Here is a 21,503-nt window from a genome sequence, read left to right as displayed (position 1 = left end):
ATCTTTCATCATTAAAATTGATCTAGGAAAGCTAGAGCTAGTTCAGAAACAACCCCAACATTGTTCCTAACTGGGGATATGGTCTTCATTTTGAGATCTGGGTAGCTACTTTTCTAAATATACTTTTAAGATTTTTAGAGAGAGAGAGAGAGAGAGAGAGAGAGAGAGAGAGAAAGAGAGAGAGAGTGTGTGGGTGTGTGTGTGCATGTATGTATGGTGTATGTATGTATGTATGTATGTATGTATGTATGTATGTATGTATGTATGGGGGGCCATGGGGGCCATAAGAGGTTGTCAGATCCTCTGTAGTTGGAGTTCAGGGCTCACATGCATGCTGGGCACTGAACCTCTAAAAGAGCATCAAAGACTCTTAATTGCTGAGCCATTCTCCAAGCCAGAACCGAGCAGTTTCAAAGCAGGGTGACATTGTGTTATTCCTGTCATTACTTATCAGCACAGTGGAGAGGAAGGGAGGAAGGAGGGCAGCTTGGAGAGGTACTGTAATGGAGGATGATGGATGTTAGCCGTGAACACTGTGCAGTCATGCTTTGAGAGGAGCAAAGCTGATGTATTGAGCAAGATGGGTAAGATGGAGTTAAGTGGAAGGGCCAGGGGGGTTGGGGATTTAGCTCAGCGGTAGAGCACTTGCCTAGCAAGCGCAAGGCCCTGGGTTCGGTCCCCAGCTCCGAAAAAAAAAAAAAAAGAAAGAAAAGAAAAAAAAAGAAAAAAGAAAAGTGGAAGGGCCAGGTAGGAAAGGGGTTCTGTGGGGGCAGGCGGATGGCAAGGGGCAGGCTAAGCCATGCCAGTGAATGCATTTGATTCTAGTAGTTCATGTAGCTTAGAAAGGATCATCCTGTAGTGACACTGACATCTGAGATGGATGAGGGCAGGTCGGAAGCCCTTCCTTGGTTGCTCTGTGACTTCTTAGCTCAGTCTGCTTTGTCAGATTCTACTCACCTGTTTGGAAGCTTCCTCAACGTGCAACTCGGTTCTGGTGTCACACAATCACTGATAACATTTCACCCAATATTGTGTTTCCCTCTTCCCATTTAGTGAAAAGCCTTTTCTCTGACCATTTACTAACTAGTCACCATAAGTGTCACCTAGAGATATAGGACACACGGAGGTAGTGGAAAGGAACTCTGATCCCCTAATGTCACCTCCAAAACCCCCAGGATATGAGATTAGCCATGTCTCTGTGACCAGAGCTTGACATGAAAATATTCGGGGCGTATGTACCCTCAGCCACAGATAGGAACAAATACCTACTTAGAAATAAAAATGTTCCTCCCCAATGGCTAAGCTTCACAGGACTGGAAGGAAGGGGCTAGGCCGGCTGTTGGGGGAAGAGATTGGTGATCTCACCCAACGCTGGGCCTTGCTGGGTTCAACACCAACCTACCAGGCAACCTTCACCCACCGGCGAGAAATAGTGGTACAACTGTTATGCCATAGCTGATTGGATTTGAGGCCTACTCCACAGGAGGAAACTTTATGTTTGGTATTATAGTTCTGGTCAAAAGCCATGGCTGGGCAGGTCATAGGCTGTAGAATAGAACCAGCTATTATTTTTGACAAATTAAACCATCAAATCCTCAACATCTATGTTCATACCCCGAGACCTGGGCTGCTCTCACTCTTGGTGAGAGGAGTTTCTCTTTGCTCTGGGCGGCAGTCAAGGCACAGGTGTGTAACTGGACAAAGAACCGAAAGTAAGAGACTGTGCCTTCGGTCCTAATGGGACCTCTGCACCAACCTCCCGTTATCAAGTCTCAGAGGGCACAGTGAAAGAGGATGTAGAGGGGACCTAAGAGCCAGACAGTGGGGACAGGGGCTGGGAATGTCTTCTATTTCAGGGACGAACCCCTAACAGCCATGCAAAGCCTCTACCGGATCAAGCCGACTGAGTTTCTGAAGTGGATGCCCTCCAGGTCTCATCCCTGACTGAGCAGCTCCCGGATGTGGAAGTTGCTGGCACAGGGAGAATCACTCTTTCTGGAGTGTGGTCACAAGTAGGTTTCCACGTGGGAGGCCCTGTACTCATTCAAACACGAGCAACATGGACTTGACCTAGTTGGTAAACAATGAAAGAAAAAACCATGAAGTTAGGAGGGCGTGCGTTAGTGGAAGGCGTGGGAGGAGTTGGAAGGAGAAAAATGAGGTGCGGATGTGATCAAATTCATTGTCAACACATGTGAAATTCTCAGAGATGAAGCTAGATGTAAGAACTTTGAAAAATTGAAATGCCAAGGTCCCTGCCTTCTTCTTTTGCCAAGCCTACCTGGGGCACATTAACAGTCTTGCCATGAACGTGCGTTGAGTGAACTACACCTAGCTTAAGAGAGTTCTAGACTCTACCTCCATTCCTCCTTTCACGTAATGGAACCACTGTTGTAAGAAAATACTCCAGTCAGTTTTGATTTCCAAACAAGTTCCACATTGCTGAAAGATTTGGGTGACTCAGAAACATTCTGGCTTTGACCACAGCCAAATCACTATTTGATAAGAGGATGCCTCACAGCCAGAAACCTGGCTCTTACTGGGAAGGCTTCTTAAATAATTCTGCCATCTTTCTTTGCTCAGCAGACAGTCTTATTGGGACAGTCAGGGTACTTTTCCCCAGTGGGTAGGCTTAAGTAGAAAGGATGCAGAGGCTTGGAAGTTTGCATGAAGCAAAAGCATAGTTGGCACCTTAGAATATTGAGTTAATATTTTCAATCAATAGTTCAATATTTTTCCATAAGGAACTTTCAAGTCTCCAGCTCAGTAATGGCAAGAACTCCACAAATGTTCCTTTTGGCTTTAAGATCCTCTCAGACAAATAAGTCATTGGGACAGGAACCTACTGTGAAGTCCTTTATATGAGCTGCAGAGGACAACCCACTTTGACCAAAGTGAATTAGAGTTTATTAGTCAGTATTTTGGTCTATATCATGATAAACAACTTCTTAAAGTCACAAGTATTATTCTGAGCAGAGTTTCAGAATTCAGAGATTCAGAGGTATAAATATTTGGGTGAATTTGAACTGTATTGTTCATGATAATTTGAGATGACCTATTTTGTTTTTGTATATAACAATCATCTCTCTCTTCCCTCTCTCTCTCTCACTCTCTCTCTCTCTTTACACACACACACACACACATACACAAACACACACACATACACACAAACACACACACATACACACACATATACACACACACAAACGCACACACACACACAAACATACACACACATACACAAACACACACACATACACACACAAACACACATACATACACACACACACACACACACACACACACACACACACACACACACACACACACACACCAGCAGTAACTTTGATTTCCTGGGCATCCTTGCATGAAGCACATTCAGCCCACATCTGCCCTTCTCTTTTCTTACACCAGGCTGTGCCATTAGACTTTTTCCTGTGCTCTCCTTGCCTGGCAGAAGCTCAGATCTCAAGGACAGCAGGAGCCCAGCCAATCAGTAGAACCAGCTCTACCTGTATCACCATCAGCCAACACACCTCCAGGCTGAGCAAGACAAAGTGAAAACAAACAAGCAAACAAGCAAACGAATACCTCTGTAGGGCTTGGTGAGTGGAGGTATGCTGTGTAGGCTTAGATTTTTTTCAAACCTACTTTATGTACGGTTCTTAAACACTTCAATCTCCCCTCTAACCCACCAAGCAGAGGTTGGGGAAAAAGAAGGTTAGTAGAAAAGGGTATTGTGGACCTGTTTACAAGTTGTTCCTTGGAGGGATTCCACTCTTATTGTCTGGATACGAGCAGTCCAGTCCAATAGCAAACTCCAAACACCAATCAGTAGCAGCAGCTCAATCCAGCAAAAACAGCGAGCGCGGCTCTACGGAATGGGCACAAGTCAGAGGAAGCGGCCGAGTTTAGCTGGAACACCACAAGAACTTCCGCGCATTTCTGTCTATGAAATAAAGAGCAATGAAGACTAGTGAAGACCAGTGAAGACCAGCAAAGACCAGCGAAGACCAATGAAGACCCGTGAAGACCAGCAAAGACCAGCAAAGACCAGCGAGAACCAGTGAAGACCAGTGAAGCCTGTATAGCATAGCAATACAAGAGCGCCCACTACCTATTTGTGGAATTCCATTTCTATTCTTTCTAAACATCAAACACCCTCTCAAGTGTCTGTTTTCAGCAAAAACATCACAGGCCCTCTCACAAGACAGCTTCCAGGAAAACATCACGTGACACAAAACTGGGTTGTTAAAGAAACCAGAAATTTCCACTTCACAGCTGTCTCTGTAAGGCTGGTGCAGCTGGGTTTTAAGGAACTCTGGAGCAAAAGGCCAACTTGGTTTTTCTCAATACTTTGCTCTAAGTTTCTACAGGTTAAGCTTTCTCTACCTGTGGATGCGCTCCCATGGCTAACTACACGTTTACATTCCAGAAGCCGCTCCTTAGATTCGGCCGCTCCTGGCTAGGGAGCAGGCCTGCATCATGGCTAGGTTTAGTGGATTTCCTTTTTATTCACTGGTCTCGCTTAAGAGCTCCTTTCCCCTATGTTTGCTCTCCTTTGGGGTTCACGGGAAGAGAGAAGATGGAGGTCTCAAAAGAAAAAAGTTTCAGACTGAAATCCTTCTGTCTCGCCCTCTTCTGGGTGCCAAGTAGACACATGTTAATTTTTGTCATTTGGCGCCCTCTTGTGGCTACTTGGGAGCACATCCACTGGGCACAACCGTCTGCGACTCCATAAGTGCTCTGCTGCCGCTTTAAGAGTTCCTTTCTCCGCCGGGGCACTTCTAGAGGGTTTTCCTTTCTTGCAGCCCAGATCAAGGACAGTTTCCTTTTGCTGGGCGCTCCTCTGGTGCATAGGATCCGGGGCTTCCACTGTAGCCCTCTCCTTTCCGTTCCTTGCCTTTGTAAAGCTCAGCAAAGGATTTTGGCTGTGCAGATGGGTGTTTGACTGCCATCTAAATGACATGTGGATTCATTCTCTCACTCCGCTTTCCACATCTCTTTCCTGTATCTAGTCCGAAGTAGGTGAATGGTAGAGGGGGACTTTTTTGTTGTTGTTGTTGTTGTTCTTGTTGTTTGTTTGTTTGTTTTTACCTACTCCCACTGAATTTGCTGGAAAGGGAATCAGCTTCACGAACACACCAGGCCCCACCTCTCTTGTGATCCAAATTGAGCTGAATGTTCTGTTATTAAAAAAAAAAAAAGCAGAAAACCAACCAAACAACTAAGGACAAATGGAGTTTGGGTGAGTGCTTACAGGTCTCTAGAGTTCAGAACAAAGGCTCAGGATACCCCATGGCTTCCAAAGCCCTCTTTCCCTTTACTGTGGACTAATAGGATCAGAGAGGAAGGTGTAAAACAATTACATTGTAACACTTGTGATTACATTGTAACACTTGTGATTACATTGTAACACTTGTGATTACAATGTGCCACTTGTTATTACATTGTGACACTTGTGTTTACATTGTGCCACTTGTGATTACATTGTAACACTTGTGTAAAACCAGAGATACAAGGGTATTGTGAGGTTCAAGACTCCCCCTTTCTCTGTCTTCCCAGGACACTCTTGTGTGATGTTGATGTTGAGAGTTTGTTTTCCATTGGTACTTGTAGTGATGTCTTAGGGCTAAAGCCCAGCAGAGCAAAACTAACCCTGTGACTTGACACAGGAGCCACCTGTCCCCTCCAAGTCTGAGGGCAGAGGTTCTCACTGAAAAGCTTCTTAGGGAACTGCACACCCTCTGAGAACTTAGAGAAGCTCTAGTCATTCCCAAGCAAGAGTAGGGAGCTAGGAGTGCTGCCGATTGGTAAGTGGCTCCAGCCACTCTTCAGGGTCAACATTCACAGAACACTGCCTAGCTGTGAATTTGATTCTCAAGTGGCAGTCCTGAATTCTCGCTCACAATACCCTTGCATCTCATTTTAGTTGAGTGTCGATAATACAATTGATTTCCACCTTCTTTGCTGGTCCTATTAGTCTACACAGAAAGGGAAAAGGACTTTGGAAACTGTGTATCCTGAGCTTTTGTTCTGAACCTGAACACTAGAGACCAACAAGCACTCACCTAGATTCCAGCAGGCATTGATATATATATATATGAAAAGGTGTACCTCAAAGGCTCGGCAAACATCTGCTGAGACAGACACTGGCTGAATCATGACCCGTAGAGATCACAGGACTCTTTCTTACCTTGGAGCCAGCCCAGGGGAACTTGGTCGTTACAGTCTATGGAAACTCTAGTGCAGGTAGCTTGTGGCATGGTGAATTTTCACAACAATGCATTAGGTTTATTATGGGAAGTTAAAACTGGTTAATGCAGTATCTATATGATTTATATAATTTTACAGAATGTTTGCATTACATTATTTAGATATATAATATTTGTATACTAGTTATATATAAGGTATTCTAGTTAAACGTAATGCTTTTCAGAAGAGTAATCTGAATACTTTCAGAAAGGTGTTTTTAGCTGAAATTCTAAGTCAATTTCAAATAAATGAAAGTGTGCTGAGACTCTGTCTTCTAAGGGCATTCAAGGACAGTGTCCAAAGGCCATAGGTGATTGTTGTGCCCTTGTAGCCCTGGCTGAGTTTCTGGGATTATTCCCACAGATTCTCTGGAGCGTTGGGATAACCTTTCTTACATTGTGTGAAGGTGTGTCTCTGTATTTTCTTTTCTTTTTTGGATATTTCTTTATTTACATTTCAAATGTTATTCCCATTCCCAGTTTCCTGTCCATAAGCCCCCTATCCCCTCCGCCTTCCCTTCTTCTGTAAGGGTGTTCCCCCCATCTACCCTCCTTACCCACAGAGAGAAATACTGGCAGGATTCTGGTATTCTCATTTTGATGGCCCATCACTGGGTTTTCTGTTTTGTAAATACTCACCTGCCTAAAAGGCAATCTAGAATTGTCTGAGGATGTCTTGCTACTGATTGGTTGTAATAAAGATCTGACAGTCAAGAGCTAGGCAGGAAGAAGGGGCCCCTAACTTCCAGACAGAATGAAGGAGGTTAAGAAAGCAGAAGGGAGGAATTGGAGAGTGGACACAGGAACAGATGCAGACTGCAGCGGAGAGGAAGGTATAGGGCTAACCACAGAGCGGGCGGTGGGCAAGATGGTTGGGTTAAGTTAGATGAGCTGGGAAACTGTCCTAGCCAAAGGGCCGAGCTTTGAACTAAGAGAAGCTTCCATGCCATTATCTAGACTGCTGGTGGGCTGCTGGTGAGAAAGTCCTGCTAAACCCATGGGCACTCCCTCCCATGCCTGCAGGAAGCTGACAGGTTGTGTTTTCCCCTAACCCACCTCTAGCATGGTCTCTGACACACAGATAGTTTAATAAATATATTAGTATGTAACAGTAAAATAATTATTAAGTTTATATCTCATGTAGGTAAAGATAAATTTGACTTTAAAAAAGTAGACAATGCCAACCTTGCCAAGTCTTAGGTTTAAGAGAGACGGTAGCAATGGGAGCCACAAACCCTCTGAGAACTTAGAGAGGCTCTAGTCATTCCCAAGCAAGAGTAGGGAGCTAGGAGCGCTGCCGACTGGAGATCAGATTCAGAGTTCACTGAAGCAAGCACTGAATAGTTTGAAAAGGTGACACGACCTTCTTGGACTTAACAGTTATTAAATAACAGTGAACCTAAATCCAATTATACTGCTAGGGACTTCGGTGTCGTTCATTTTGCCAACAGGCAGAGGAAAACACTTAGCTTTGCATTTGTCTGTTACTAGAAGGTAGCAACTGAAACCCTTTAGTGGAACTAACAGGCTGGCCAGCCTGATGTGTGCAGTGCGTTGCGGTTGTAAGAGATGGGAAACTCGGTGTTCGGTGCCGTCTACAGAACCCCACCTTTGACCCCGTGTTCCGTGTTAATTACTCCACTTGCCCCCATGCAAGTCTTTTACAGAGTGGCCCTCATCTCTACATGAACACCCACTCAAGTCTCTCCTTGCTGCTTCAATTAGCTCTCTTGTGTCCCAGAGAAAACAATAACTTCCTTATCTTTTATATCCCATGACTGATTGCCTGCCGTTGGAAAACAGTTTGGCACCACTGTCTTCCTCCTTGTTCATGGATGTCCAGGCTCGGTGGCCATGCAATGCTTTGGACAGTGTGCCTCCTTCTCCAGCCCCTAAGCACTCGTGTTTGGCTACACCAGGAATCTTCTCCTTGGAACCTTGGACCCATCAGACTCCCAGTCCTTCTCATCATTTAAGGGCTTCCCCTGATGTGGTTGGTGAAACGAAAGATTCCAACAATCTTTCATTGTGCCCCTGGAGCCAGATCTGTATGACACTTATCTCTTACCCTGTAGAAGCTCGCTCCTGTACAAGGAGCACCTTGTGAGGACAGACAGGTTGCCTTCCTCACTGTGCCAGTTAGATTTTATCAGTTCGACACAAGCTAGAGTCACCCGGGAAAAGAAAACTTCAGTTGGGGAATGGCCTATAGGCAAGCCTGTGGGGTCGTTGTCCCGATTAATGATTGACAAGAGAGGGCCCAGTCCACTGTTGGCAGGTGCTGCCCCTGGGAGTCACCTGGCAGGTGGTTCTGGTTAAGAGCACTGGCTGCTCTTCTGGAGGACCTAGGTTCAATTCACACGGTAGCTCACACACGTCGGTGGACTCCAGCTCCAGGGTATTCAACATACATGCAGGCAGGACACCAATGCACGTAAAGTAAAAAGTAAACAGTCATTTAAAAATAAAAATTAAAAAAAGGAAAGAGGCTGAATGAGCCATGCAGATTAGGAGAGTCAGCACTGTTCCTCTGTGCTCTCTGCCTCAGTTTTCAGTTCCTGCCTCCAAGTTCCCCCGCCTTGATTTACTGCCTCTGTTTTCCTCCCTGGTGGAGGGTAGCCCAGGAGCCAGATAAGGCTTATCCCAAGGTGACTTGGTCATTGCCAGCGCTGAGCAAACCTTGGGGACATGTTCAATAAACAGATGTGGGGTGAAAAGAAATTAAAGTGTTGACAGTCAGCTTTTAACTTACTTCCCCCCCCCCCCGCTTCTCCCTCCCCACTTTCTCTGTGTCTGTGTGAGTCCATTTCAGTGTGTCTTGTATGTGAAGATGTTTGCTGTGGTCTAGACATTTTAGGTCCAACGCTTTGGGTTAAGAAAACTTTGAAAAGTCAGCTCTGGTGTTTTGGGAACTTGTAATGTAGCAGGGGAGGTAGGTGCACTTTCTATATTGTGATAAAATATGTCTAAAATAGTACTTATCCTTTTAAGGATTTGTGCATGTGGCACTCTGGGGTATTAGATGTGTCCATTGTTGTATATCTTTACACAAGCCTTTTGTGATCCTTAGCATAAACTATCCTTAGCATAAACAGTAACTCTATTTGGCCCCACCTCCTGCCTCTACTCCTCTCCATTCTACTCTCGGTGTTTATGAATGCACCTACCCTAAGCACTTCGTGTGCCTCAAAACTCACAATAATTGTCTTTCCGTGGCTGGCTTATTTTTGCTTAAAATGACATCTTCAAGAATGGTTCACAGCAATATGTTTCAAATTCTTTTCCTTTTTCTAGGCTGAATAATATTTTATTATAGACATCACATTATCCACTTACCTGGTGATACATACTTAAGTCTCTCTCTCTCTCTCTCTCTCTCTCTCTCTCTCTCTCTCTCTCTCTCACTGTAAATGATGCTCCTTTTTATGGTTTGAATACAGAATGTCCTTCATAGGCTCCTGTGTCTCTATACTTGGTCTCCAGCTGGTGGCACTGTTTGGGGAGATTATAGAATCTCTAAGAATTGAGTCAAGCTAGGTCCTTGAGGTCGGTCTTCATAGTTTATACCCGGAGTCCACTTTCAGCTGGAGCACTTTGTCTCTTGGTCAACACTTCAAGAAACTTCCAGAGCAGACTCCTGTCACTGAGCCTGGGCATGCCGGCTGCCGTGCCTCCCCTCTCACAGTAGACCCTCCGAATTATAGGCTAAAATAAGTGCTTATTCCCTTAAGTTGTTTCTGCAAGGTATTTGGCCACAGTGATATGAAAGTACTTAACTCAGTACCCAAAGGTGTGCACACACATCAATCTGAGGCCCTTTTCCCAGTCATTCTGATATATGCAGAAGCACAGACTTGCTGGACCATAAGGAAACCTTGTGTTCAGCTTTTCCGAGAAGCCAAACTGTTTCCTCCAGCAGCTATGCCAGTTCAGAACCTGAGCGCAATACTAGACTCTTCAGTAGTGCATCTGAACTCTCTTTGTTTCCTGCCGTCTGGCTCGTGCATCCATTCACCCGGCCCCTTGAGCTGGGTGATTCTAATATTCCGTTGTGCCGGCTAGTTTTATGTCAACTTGACACAAGGTAGACGTACCATCAGGACAGTAATGAGAATAAAGTGCTTCCGTGGATAACGTTTTAGGATCTGGACCAAGGTGCCCTGAAGGTATCTCCCCTCAAGGGAGGAGCTTCGCCACATTCTAAGAGAAGCGATGTTTGGGATCTTGCTTCTGTGGTGCTGGAAATGACCCCCTGGTATGGGGGTGTTGGGGGGGGGAGAGATGGGGACAGCAACACTAGCAGTCACGAGATGCATGGCCTGGCCTCATTTAATGTTGCTGGATCTTCATGAGTCGTTCTTGGTGTGAAGCCTCTGCTTGCTAACTTCTATGGATTGAAGATCCCAGGGCAGTGAGAACGGAGTGAAGACCGCATTTCACAGTGATTTTACAGAGCCACGGAGATATGCGTGTACACGGGCAACGTGGCACTCAGCTCACGTACACGCTCAATAAACAAGAATATTGCTATCGTTATCGTGATCAAGGGACGTACAAAATGTCTGACAGATAACGGACTGGCTGATGCAGGAGGGGCAGGCGTGGAGCAGACAAACATGAACGTGTACTGTCCTACCTTACAGCCCACAGTTCCCAGCCAAGCGTAAGGAGTGGAAAAGGCATGAAGTGAGCTGGAGCTCTGCTGTACGGTTTCTGTCTGGTCTTTCTGGTTCTATCTACTGAACGGAAGCAGCACTTCCTTATTCTAAAGGCTCAGATGGCTTTGTGTGGCCCTATTTTCTTTGTCAGTCTGTTGTTTGCTATCCACCCATGCTGGCTAATTTTATTTCGGCTCGACACAGTCTCTGAGAGGAGGGAACCCCAGTTGAGGAAATGCTTTACGATCACGCTGTACCTCATTTTCTTAAGTAGTTACTGGTGGGGGAGGGCCCATCCCATTGTGGGTAAGGTCATCGCTGGGCTGGGTGTCCTGGGTTTTGCAAGAAATCGTGGAGAGAAAACCAGTAAGCAGCACCCTTCCATGGCCTCTGCATCTAGGTTCCAGCCCTACTTGAGGGCCCGCCCGGACTTCCTTTCCTGATGGACTGCAATGTGCAAGTCTGTAATATTCTTTTATATTTGTGATATGTACCAATCTGAGAACTTGGGGATGAACCACGATATGGAAAGGTTGTGTCTTAAAAGTGTTGGTTGTAACTACCTAAAGACTATACATGGACTGACCCTGGACTCTGACCTCATAGGTAGCATTGAATATCCTAGTAAGATCATCAGTGTAAGGGGAAGCCCTGGGTCCTGCTAAGACTGAACGAGATTGTTGCGGGGAGGGCGGCAATGGGGGGAGGATGGGGAGGGGAACACCCATAAAGAAGGGGAGGGGGAGGGATTAGGGGGATGTTGCCCCAGAAACCGGGAAAGGGAATAACAGTCGAAATGTAAATAAGAAATACTCAAGTTAAAAAAAATAAATAAATAAAAAATAAAAAATACAATTAACAAAAAAAAAAGTGTTGGTTGTAAACTGACAAGGAGTCAGTTGTCCTGGCTAATACGTCAACTTGAAACAGGCTAGAGTCATCAGAGAGGAGGAAAACCCCGTTGAAAAGAATGCCTCCATAAGTTCGGGCTGAAGGCAAGCCTGTAGAGCATTTCTCAATGATTGATGTGGAAGGACCGGGTCCATTGTGGGTGGTACCATCCCTAGGCTGGTGGTCCCCGGTTCTACAAGAAAGCAGGCTGAGCAAGCCATGGGGAGCAAGCCAGTAAGTAACGTCTCACCATGGCCTCTGCATCAGCTCCTGCCTCTGCGCTCCAGCCCTACTTGAGTTCCTGACTTCCTTTAGTGATGGACTGTGATATGGGAGTGTAAATCAAATTAACTCTTTCCTGCACACATTGCTTTTGGTCATGTTGTTTCAGGGTTGCATTAAGTAACCCTAACTGAGACACCGACTAAACACACCTTACATCAGTAGTAACTGGGTTATGGATGGCTCTAGAATTTGTTACAGGGAAGCGGGAGTGGGGTGTTGCTCAACATTACCCAGTGGGTGCCTGTGTGGTTCTGTTATTGGCTTTGGGGGTGAAAGGAATCATCGCTTAAATCTCAGAAGGCAAGCTGTTTGTGGCCACTGGGCAGTAAAGGGTTTGTGTGGTTTCGTGGAGGATTCATCAGGGCTAGCGGCGCAGCCTTAGACGCCGGGTCCGCTCAGTTTCCCTGGTCTCCTCTTGGGCTTTCTGCATTGTCTTCAAGTAAGTTTCGGTGGGCTCCTTTAACCTGCAACTTCCTGAAAGGCCCTTAAGGGCTTTTTATGAAGTCCCTTGGTGGTGGTGTTCTTCCGAGCGCCAGCAGGTGTCAGCACGTCTCAAGGAGTAAAATACCCGGTGCCGGCCGGGCACCTGTTCTTTTGTTAACTAAATTTGGGTGGGATGAGGTGGGGAAACCAGGAAGAAAATTATCAGTGTCTTTAAACAGTGCCAGCATCAGCGTGCCTGGGCTGCTTTCAAGAGGCAGCTCCATCTCCTGAAATCCTTTCAGAGCTTGCGATGTGTACATCAGGGGCAACTCCGCCATTTTTGCTGCCAAAATAATGTATGCTCAGGACCAAAGGTAAAATGTAAAATGGAGAATGGTTGTATAACTACCTCACAGAAGGAAATGTGAGGAGGCAGGCTTATAAACGTCAGTCATGTACGCTCGAAGCACAGAGTGGTCGTCCTTCGCTGGAGACACTATTGGATGGAACCTCTCATGGCTGGCAACAGGCTACCTAATAATTAGCATGTTGATTGACTGCCACGAATGGAACTTGTCACTTTAGGTAAAAGAAGATACGAAGAGGAAATCCTTGCTGGATTATATTGGTAGCTCTGAGAACAGGCTGCATCCAGGGATATTTCCTTTACTGGGGTGACCTGAGGTACAGCTCATACCCCAGACATTGGTACCTGGAGACAGAAGCAGGAGAACCAGCAGAGGTTTGGAAAGGCTTGTTCCGTACAGTCTGGCTTGCTTTGGAGAGAGAGGAAGTGGGGAAAGAAGGATGAGGATGGGAGGGAAGGGGAAAGGAGGGAGAGAGAAAAGGGGAAGGAGAGGAGAAAGCTCTTTCAAATGTGTCTGTTGGGATTAAGGTAGTAGGATGCAGTCTCCAGTAGAGGCAGGGGATCTGGAAGCTTCAGGTCTGCTCTTCCCCCCTCCTCAAGGATAGAGTTTGCTCACTGCCCTCTTCCACTGGAGCCTGATAATGTTCTTGCTAATGGGGGCACCACTCCAATCTCTGCCCTGTGGCCTGTTGGATCTTCCTCTGCCTCGATTTTTTAAGGACATGGGACAACGTTCAGGGCATACCCAGGCAACCCAGTATAGTATTGTCTTCACTTCCCGAGATCCTTTGCACAATGACCCCTGCAAAGACTTTCTCACGAAAGGTATCATTATGGGTTTCACAGAACAGGACAGGGTGTCTTTGGGAACTGTTTTTCAGCTTTAACAGTGGGAACTGAGGATTCTGATTTACAGCTAGACTTGGAGCCTAACAGCAAGAAGGGAAATCACCTGAGTGGATATTTTTTGCTCGCATCTTTACTTCTCTGCTTAACAGGGTGTGTTTAGAGCATTGGAAGGGCCTTTTCAGCTGAGCAAACATGGGACAGGAGAATGTTAGAGCTATGGAAGCCACTACAATGGAACATGAAGCCTTCCAAGGAAGCCCACAAGGTCTGCAAAACTGGAAGAGCATCCGGAAGAGGGCTTGGCAAATATTTCTTGCAACTGCTTCACTCTGTTGTGAGCGGGAAGCAGCTGCAAACGGCATGCTCGCCTTGGCTGTGCCTCCACTCCAGCACAACTTCCCTGCATCGCTTGCTAAAAAGGACTTAAACCCCTGCTGGCACCTCAGGGAAAACAAACATTCCCAAACTCTGAAAGGGCTATTATTTCCAACAAGTGCATGAAAAATGTATGTGCTATGGAACATGGGTAAAAGGAAAACTTGAACTATTGGGACTGGTATCTAGTTACATTTATTTGTGCAGAAGAGCATGTCAGATTTCTCGGGATTGGAGTTAGGGGTGCTGGGAATAAAACCCAGGTCCTCTACAAAAGCCGTACGTGTTCTTAACTGCCGAGTCATCTCTCTCGTCCCCAGAGACATGAATCCTTAAGACAGGTCCCTTGGAGAAGAGGATATCAAGATGGAACTCTGCGTGCACAAAACTGACTGGAGGAGAGACTCAAGACATCGAGGAAACAGTGATGTAACACTGTGGCGTACTAAAAGGAGAGGAGAAGGATGTGTTGGAAGCAGGACTTGTCTGCACAGCAGCTCTAAGTCTCTGCCAGGCTGTCAGGAAGCCTCTGCACAAATGGCCAACACGGGTTCCTCACACTGAGTGGGAGTGGCCTGGCTCCCACATCCTTCCTGCTTGGATCAGACTCGGGGAAAGATGACCTTCAAATGAAAGCCCCAATGGGTCAGAGGTGTGGCAGGCGTTGGCTATCCACCAGCCCTACTTCTTGTATTGGATTTCAGCATTTTCCAATGATGTACCTACTGTGGGAATTTCTGGTTTTGTTGGAGACCCAGTTGTGTCATGTGATATTTTTCTGGAGACTGTCTTATGAGAGGCTGTTTGGCTGAGAACAGTCACGTGTTTCTCTGGAAGCTGCCTGGTAAAAGAGCACCTGATGATGTTTGCTGGGGTGGATGGTTGAGAGGACATGTGATATTTGGAAAGAGTGTAAGTATAACCTTACAGACAGTGGGTGATGCTCTGGCATTAGTTCACCTTGTGTAATTCACTGATCTTTGTGACTTCGTAGAGAGAAATGCACCAAAGAACTCCTGGTGGTGGTCTGGCTGCTTCTTGCTGTGTCTGTAGACTTGGGTCAATTGGTGGAGCCTTGTGGTTTCTTCTGGATTGAGCTGCCATGGCTGATTTGTGAGTGGTGATTGCCATGTGGACTAGACTGCTGCTGCTTGCTACTGAGTTGGCCTTTGGCTAGTGGACTGAACTGCTGACAATTTGTTGTGTTTTATAAAAAGAAAGAGGAGAGAAGGATGTGTTTGTTGGGGGCACAGACTGTATGGTGTGGGGAAGGGGGTGTCTCTGCAGCCCCATGCTGAGGCATCCCTTCCCCCAGGCACCAGCCACACAAGGATAGTAGTATAGAATAGAGTTTATTCAGGGCATGGGGAGGGGAGTTGAGAGAAAGGCAAAGAGAGAGAGAGAGAGAGAGAGAGAGAGAGAGAGAGAGAGAGAACCATGGGTATGTGGAAAGAAAGGGGGAATTGGGGGGAGGGAAGGGTAAGGAGCAGGAACAAGAATAAGAGAGCAAGAGAGAGGAGGGAGCAAGCAGCCCCTTTTATAGTTGGTCAGGCATACCTGGCTGTTGCTAGGTAACTGTGGGTGGAGCCTAGGCAAAATGCCAACAACAGTGAAAATTGAAATAACTCCAACAAATTATTTCTAAATAGGTCCACAGCCCACGGTTCCTATTTACCTTTCTTTCCCACCACCTCTGGTGGATGGTGGGCTGAAAGGGAGAGTAAAGCAATTAAGGACCCTTATTAAATTAGGTACACAAGCATACAGGCCCATTCTCTCTAATAGAGTTCAGCTAATGATCCAATCATTTATTTAAGAACATATCAAAGGGCTGGGGATAGGCCAGTCAGTAAAGTGGCTGCAGGCATAAGGACCTGCATTCAGATCTCCAGGAATCACACAAAAGGCAGCTTTGGTTTTGTAAACCACATTTGCATTTGTAACCTCCAGAGCCTGCGGTGAGGGGGAGGGGGGGAGAGGGGGGGATGGGGGGCGCAAAGATGGGCGGATCCCAGCCAATCATTGGCCAGCAAGCCTAGATAAATGAAGGAAATTCAGCTTCAGCTTCAGTGAGAAATCCTGTCTCAAAAAACAAGGCAGGGGGCTGGGGATTTAGTTCAGTGGTACAGCGCTTGCCTAGCAAGCGCAAGGCCCTGGGTTCCGTCCCCAGCTCCGAAAAAAAAGAAAAGAAAAAAAAAAAAAAAAGGCAGGGAGTGATCACAGAAGAAGCCCTCCGGTCATCGAGCTCCGGCTTCCCTGTGCACATACCCGTGAACGTGCACATACACCGTATAGATAAACAAACAGATGCTATGCCAGAAAAAACGCATACAATCATTACCAAGTATGCAGACTTTTACTGAAGAACTGGGGGTAGAAGGGTGAGGGATGGGTTAGATCGGGGGTTCTCAACCTGTGGGTCGAGACCCCTCTGGCAACCCTCCATCTCCAAAAGTATTTACGTGGCGAGTCATACAGAAGCCAAATGAAAGTTATGAGGCATCAGCAAACATAATTTTATGGCTGGGGGTGTCACCACTGTGTTAAAGGGTGGTAGCCGTTGAGGACCACTGGTTTAGATGAAGAGGTAAGGGACTCACAGGACGGCTCAGTGTCTGAGTCTCTGGAACATATTGGACCCTCAATGTTTTCTTGCATAAAATGACACCTAGACTCACCAAAGCAAAGCCAGAATCTGCGGCGTCCACTCCCCAACTCGGCTACTTGCCAACCAGGTAATCTGGTAATGTCATCTCTAGAGGTAAAACATCTCCAAACATTGGGTGTCAGTTCACACTGTTTCCCTATAGGATTTGTCATGCTTCTCAATAGTAAGGGATAAGAATGAGTGGCTAAGGAAAAAACTATAAAATGTTGACTATAGGATTTGTTGAGGGCTGAGGCTGTAGCTCTGTGGCACAGCGCTAGCCCAGGCTATACAAAGTCGTGGGTCTTATGCCCAGTCTCTCCACAAGAGAGACTAAGTTGAGTATCATTATTAATAAAGACCCCATATAACTCCCAAGTCCCCTATAACAGTCCCACAGGTGGGACTTCTCTCAGCCGCAGTCTCATTGCACCCCAAGGACCCTGCAAGTCCTTCCTTTGTCTTGGCCAGGTCTCAGGTGATTCATGGCTTTATTAGTGTCCCTGCTTCTCCTACAGAGACTACCCATCCTCTGCCAACCCCTCTCACTGAAGGAGATGGTTTTATTTGACATTGCCCCTGCAGGGATGTGACCGGCCATGCTTAATTGAGTCCCAGATGTCCTTTATATTTAAACTCCATCATTAGTTCGTGTACAACAAAGAGAAGAAAACGCTGCCGAGGTTGAGTGGTAGTTTTGACAGTTGGATGGAGAAGTCGCCCCAGTGCAACCGGAGTCAGTAGGGTGTCCATAAAACCAGAAGCTCTGTCATGCTAATGAATGTCGGCCAATGCTACCGTGCCCTTGCCTGGGTACACTTGGACTAACGAAACTGTAAAATACTTGATTTGTTTTTGCAAAGGGCTGTGTGATAGTAAACCTTTCCCCCAGAATGAATATTCACTCCGCTCATAACAAGTAGTATGGTCCTGCTCTGGACCCTCTCCTGAACACACGGTAAGTTTTCCTGTCAGTGCGAACCCCTCTGGGATGATCTTGCTGAAGACATTTTACAGTGCAATTAAAGCCGACACATGGAGCTGAAACAAAGCACAAAAATCCTGAGGAAGAAGTGACAACAGCAGCAGCTGTGGACAAGTTTGAGCATGCAGGCACTGACAAGCCAGCCATGCTCCTGCCTTAGGGTCACGTGCATACCAGGAGGGTTGGGTGCTGGGGTGGACAGAAACTGTAAAATGCTCGAATCAATGCTAAATGCAAAGTAATTTCTGATTCCTAGGCTTCCCCCTTTCCTGCTCCATTCTCTACTTGTAGCATTTTCTTCAGGGACCGATTGTACCATTGAAAGGTGGGGAATTAGCTTCAGGTTTTAGGAAGTGAATTATGTGCCCCACCCTGCTCTCTCCAGATTCCTGCCTGAGTCATGCAGACAGCTCTCACCTAAGAGCTGGTTGGAGGCTCTCCGCCCTGAGGATGCTCGGCACTCTCCAGCCAGGCCACTTATCCACTTTCTCAGAAGCCCCAGCGTTATAATTCTTTCTGGCACCTTCCGCAGCATAGCAGTGTCTTCCTAGTAAAGTGGGTGTCCTGCTGGGATGCTTGTGGCTTTAGTAACGTGCTGAGCCTGGCACTTGATGGTGGTCTGGAGGACATCTGCAGTGTGCTCTGCGGTGATAAGCCACGCAGGTCGGAGATGCCTGGAATCCTCCAGTGAGAGAGGACGTCTGGTTCTGAGGAGACTGAATTGCACCGTTGCATCACGCAGTTGGGGGAGGGGAAGGTGGCCTGGCAGTTTCCACTAAGTTACTCCATGGGCCACATGATCAGCGTTGGCCCTGGAACACAGTGTCATTGGAAAGAGGGGACAGGATAAATAAACACACAAAGAAATTAAATCACTAGTTCCACAGCTCCCAAAATATTTTCCATGCAAAAACATTTCAGTTTCCAGGGTTGCCCCCACCACCACCAATTGTTTTATTGTGCTAAAACATGGAGATAACATTTATTATTGAAACCATTTTTAACTAAACAGTTCAGTGATGCTAAAAATACTCATAGTGTTGTGTAACCACCTCGGCCACCCACCTTCATAACGTTTTTCATCTGCTAAAACCAATTTTCAAAACCCACTAATAATAACCTCTGGTTTCCCCCTTGCATCCCTGCGAATATCTTTTCATAGCATAATTGTCTTTTCCAAAAGAAAAAATATTTAATTTGGAAAATTGTATTATTGAACATTTTTATAGATGTTAAAAATTTGGGGATTGACATATAATAATTGTTCATGCTTGTGATATTTTAGCATTTTTAACATGCGTTGAGTAGACACTGATCTAGTCAAGGTAATTAGCACCTCCCTGTCCTTGTCATTTATTTATCTTTGGAAACTTGGAGCTCCCCCTTCTAGGATTTTCGAATGCACCCACCCCAATGATTCTGCCTGTTCTATGAGGCAGGCACTCACCTCCTTATATCTCATTGGTTCTCAACCTTCCTAATGCTGTGGCCCTTTAATACATATTACAGTGACCCCCCCAACCATAAAATTACTTTTATCACTATATTGCAACTATAATTTTGCTACTGTTATGAGTCATAAGGCAAACATTTTTGAAGATAGAGGTTTGCCAAAGGGGTCTTGACCCACAGGTTGAGAACTACTGTGTTATCTCTTCCTGAGCTCAGTGATAAAACCTGGACAGAAAACATTGCAAACAGTGCTGGGACCTATCAGGTGCCTCATAGAGTTTCTTTGCTGTATAAACTTGGGTCACCATCACTGTGAATCTTAACGAGGTTAACATTTATAGCTAGTGATCCCCTGTCTGGTTACAGTTGTTTCCCTAGTGCATTTTAAGAGATGCACTGTTCTGTTTCCGTGTGTCCCATGTCTACACATGTACTGGATGTCTATGACCTCTCCCACATTGCATATGGATGTCATACTTTTTGACACTTGTCCCTTTTGGGAATTGTCTTGTGGTGACTTTAGGTTGCTCGTGGGTGGCTATGAAACAGTTCCTTCCAGTCTACCAAATAGAGCAGGTGGGTTTTTGTGTCCCTGTTGAGTGACTCTGGAGGAGAGGATTAATGTAACAATATAGCAAGCTGAACTCTTTGCCCATGAGAGCAGGTCAACTGGACAAAGAAAAGGATTAGATGTGATGTCGCAATTGCAATTTTGCACATTCATAGGATTCCATGAGGCTGAAGAGTTAATGTTGGTTAAGTTGAAACTTTAAGACATGGTGTTGCAGTAAATATTAAAAGAGAACTCAGGGCACCAAGCACCATGCCACACTACCTCCTGTTACTCTGTCTCAGGTGGTCTCTCCGCCTCCATGGCTAGCCCCACACTGACTCGGGCTATTCTCTGGCCCAGCAGCGGCCACCCTCTTGCAACTCTGCTCCCATTTTCAGCATCCACTGTGGTTATTGTCACAATTCCCAGTATCCGGGTAAAATCAAAACTCTAGAAGCTTGTAATTTATCAATCAGATTTATATCAGTAAATTCTCACTCCACAAAACCTCCACACAATAAACTCACAGCCAATTGATATTGATATAACCTGCCCACCTAGATAAGACAAATTGTCCTATAAAAAAATCCATCCCGTATGTGGCCACTTAAAGCCACACAGATCTGGGTCATCCTTCTCTGCCTCCGTCTTGGTTCTTCTTCTACCTTCTCATCTCTCCCACCTTACAAAAACTCTGCCTGCACCTTTCTTTTTTACTGCCCAATCACAGGCCTTGCCTTATGTTGTGCCTGCCCTCACCTGCATATAGACATCAATCCACACATCGTTGGATTGTTGGCCTACTACAGTAGAGATTCAGAGAAAGGAAAGAAATTCAACAAAAAGGCTCCGTTAGAAAACACACTGAGTAGCCTGGCAGTGGTGGTGCGTTACCAAAGGAAAAGAAATAAAAAGGAAAGAAAAGGAAATACACTGAGTTATAATTAAACCTTTTGAGTAACATTTGCATAGACATGTACTCAAGTTGGATGACTGACTTCCGTCCTTCCTTTCTTCCTTCCTTTCCTTTTCTTCTTAAGTTTTGCTGCATAACCCATGCTAGCATTTAACTTAAATGCTTCTGTCTTCGCTCCCTACTCACTGGAATTTAGGGGAAACCACCATTCCTAGTTCTGGACTTCTTTTCTAACACATGGTTCCAGGTAGAATGAATTACACTAGACTTATTTTAGGCACCTAAAACATTTTATATATTGTCTTTATTAAAAAGTATTTTAGAAGAAATAATAGCATAAAATGTAATTTTAATATTTAAATACTTTATATCATTTCATTTATTACTTTTAATATGTTAGTTAAATACATTAGATTATTCAACTTGACAAATTGCTACAAACATAGATACTTACGCAACACCATTGTTCATGCAAGTTTCTGTAAGTCAGACATCCAGGCAAGGCCTGGCTGGTTCTTCAGCTCCGGTTTACATGAATCTGACTCATGATGACAGTCAAAGCTGAGTTTTGTGAGATTCAAAGTCTGTATCAGTCACTATTGGTGGGAGGATATACCTCCTTCTAGCTTTAGAACTCAAGAGAGTGTCACATCTTCAAGGATGACCAGCGAGTCTGTCTAGCTTCAAATTTCACTAACATAACTTAAAGCACTCATCTGATTAAGTCAGGCTCATCCAGAATAGTCTTTCTCCGGACCTACTTAAAGTTAACTCAATAGGACTCTTAAATGCATCTTCAAATTCTCCTCTGACATAAAACAATCGTATTGTGACGTCACATCCTAATC

The 21,503-nt window shown here is 45.5% G+C and overlaps 1 protein-coding gene and 1 long non-coding RNA gene across 1 annotated transcript; both read right to left on the bottom strand.

Moving 5' to 3' along the window:
- Erich1 (glutamate-rich 1) overlaps window positions 1-21,503 on the bottom strand; it is a gene marked incomplete at its 5' end in the record, with an annotated part of 52,793,804 nt that overhangs the window by 19,181,093 nt on the left and 33,591,208 nt on the right.
- On the bottom strand, window positions 16,443-21,454 carry LOC120097468 (uncharacterized). Its single transcript, XR_015639957.1, has 3 exons — window positions 21,110-21,454; window positions 18,152-18,546; window positions 16,443-17,790 (listed from the first exon to the last, which is right to left on the bottom strand). It is a non-coding gene; the product is annotated as an uncharacterized LOC120097468 (long non-coding RNA).

This window comes from Rattus norvegicus, chromosome 16 (assembly GCF_021556685.1).
Source record: "Rattus norvegicus strain SHRSP/BbbUtx chromosome 16, alternate assembly SHRSP_T2T, whole genome shotgun sequence".
In the NCBI taxonomy this organism is placed as follows: Eukaryota; Metazoa; Chordata; class Mammalia; order Rodentia; family Muridae; genus Rattus; species Rattus norvegicus.
The sequence above is the reverse complement of the archived record's forward strand: the minus strand, read 5'-3'. Positions and strand labels throughout refer to the sequence as shown.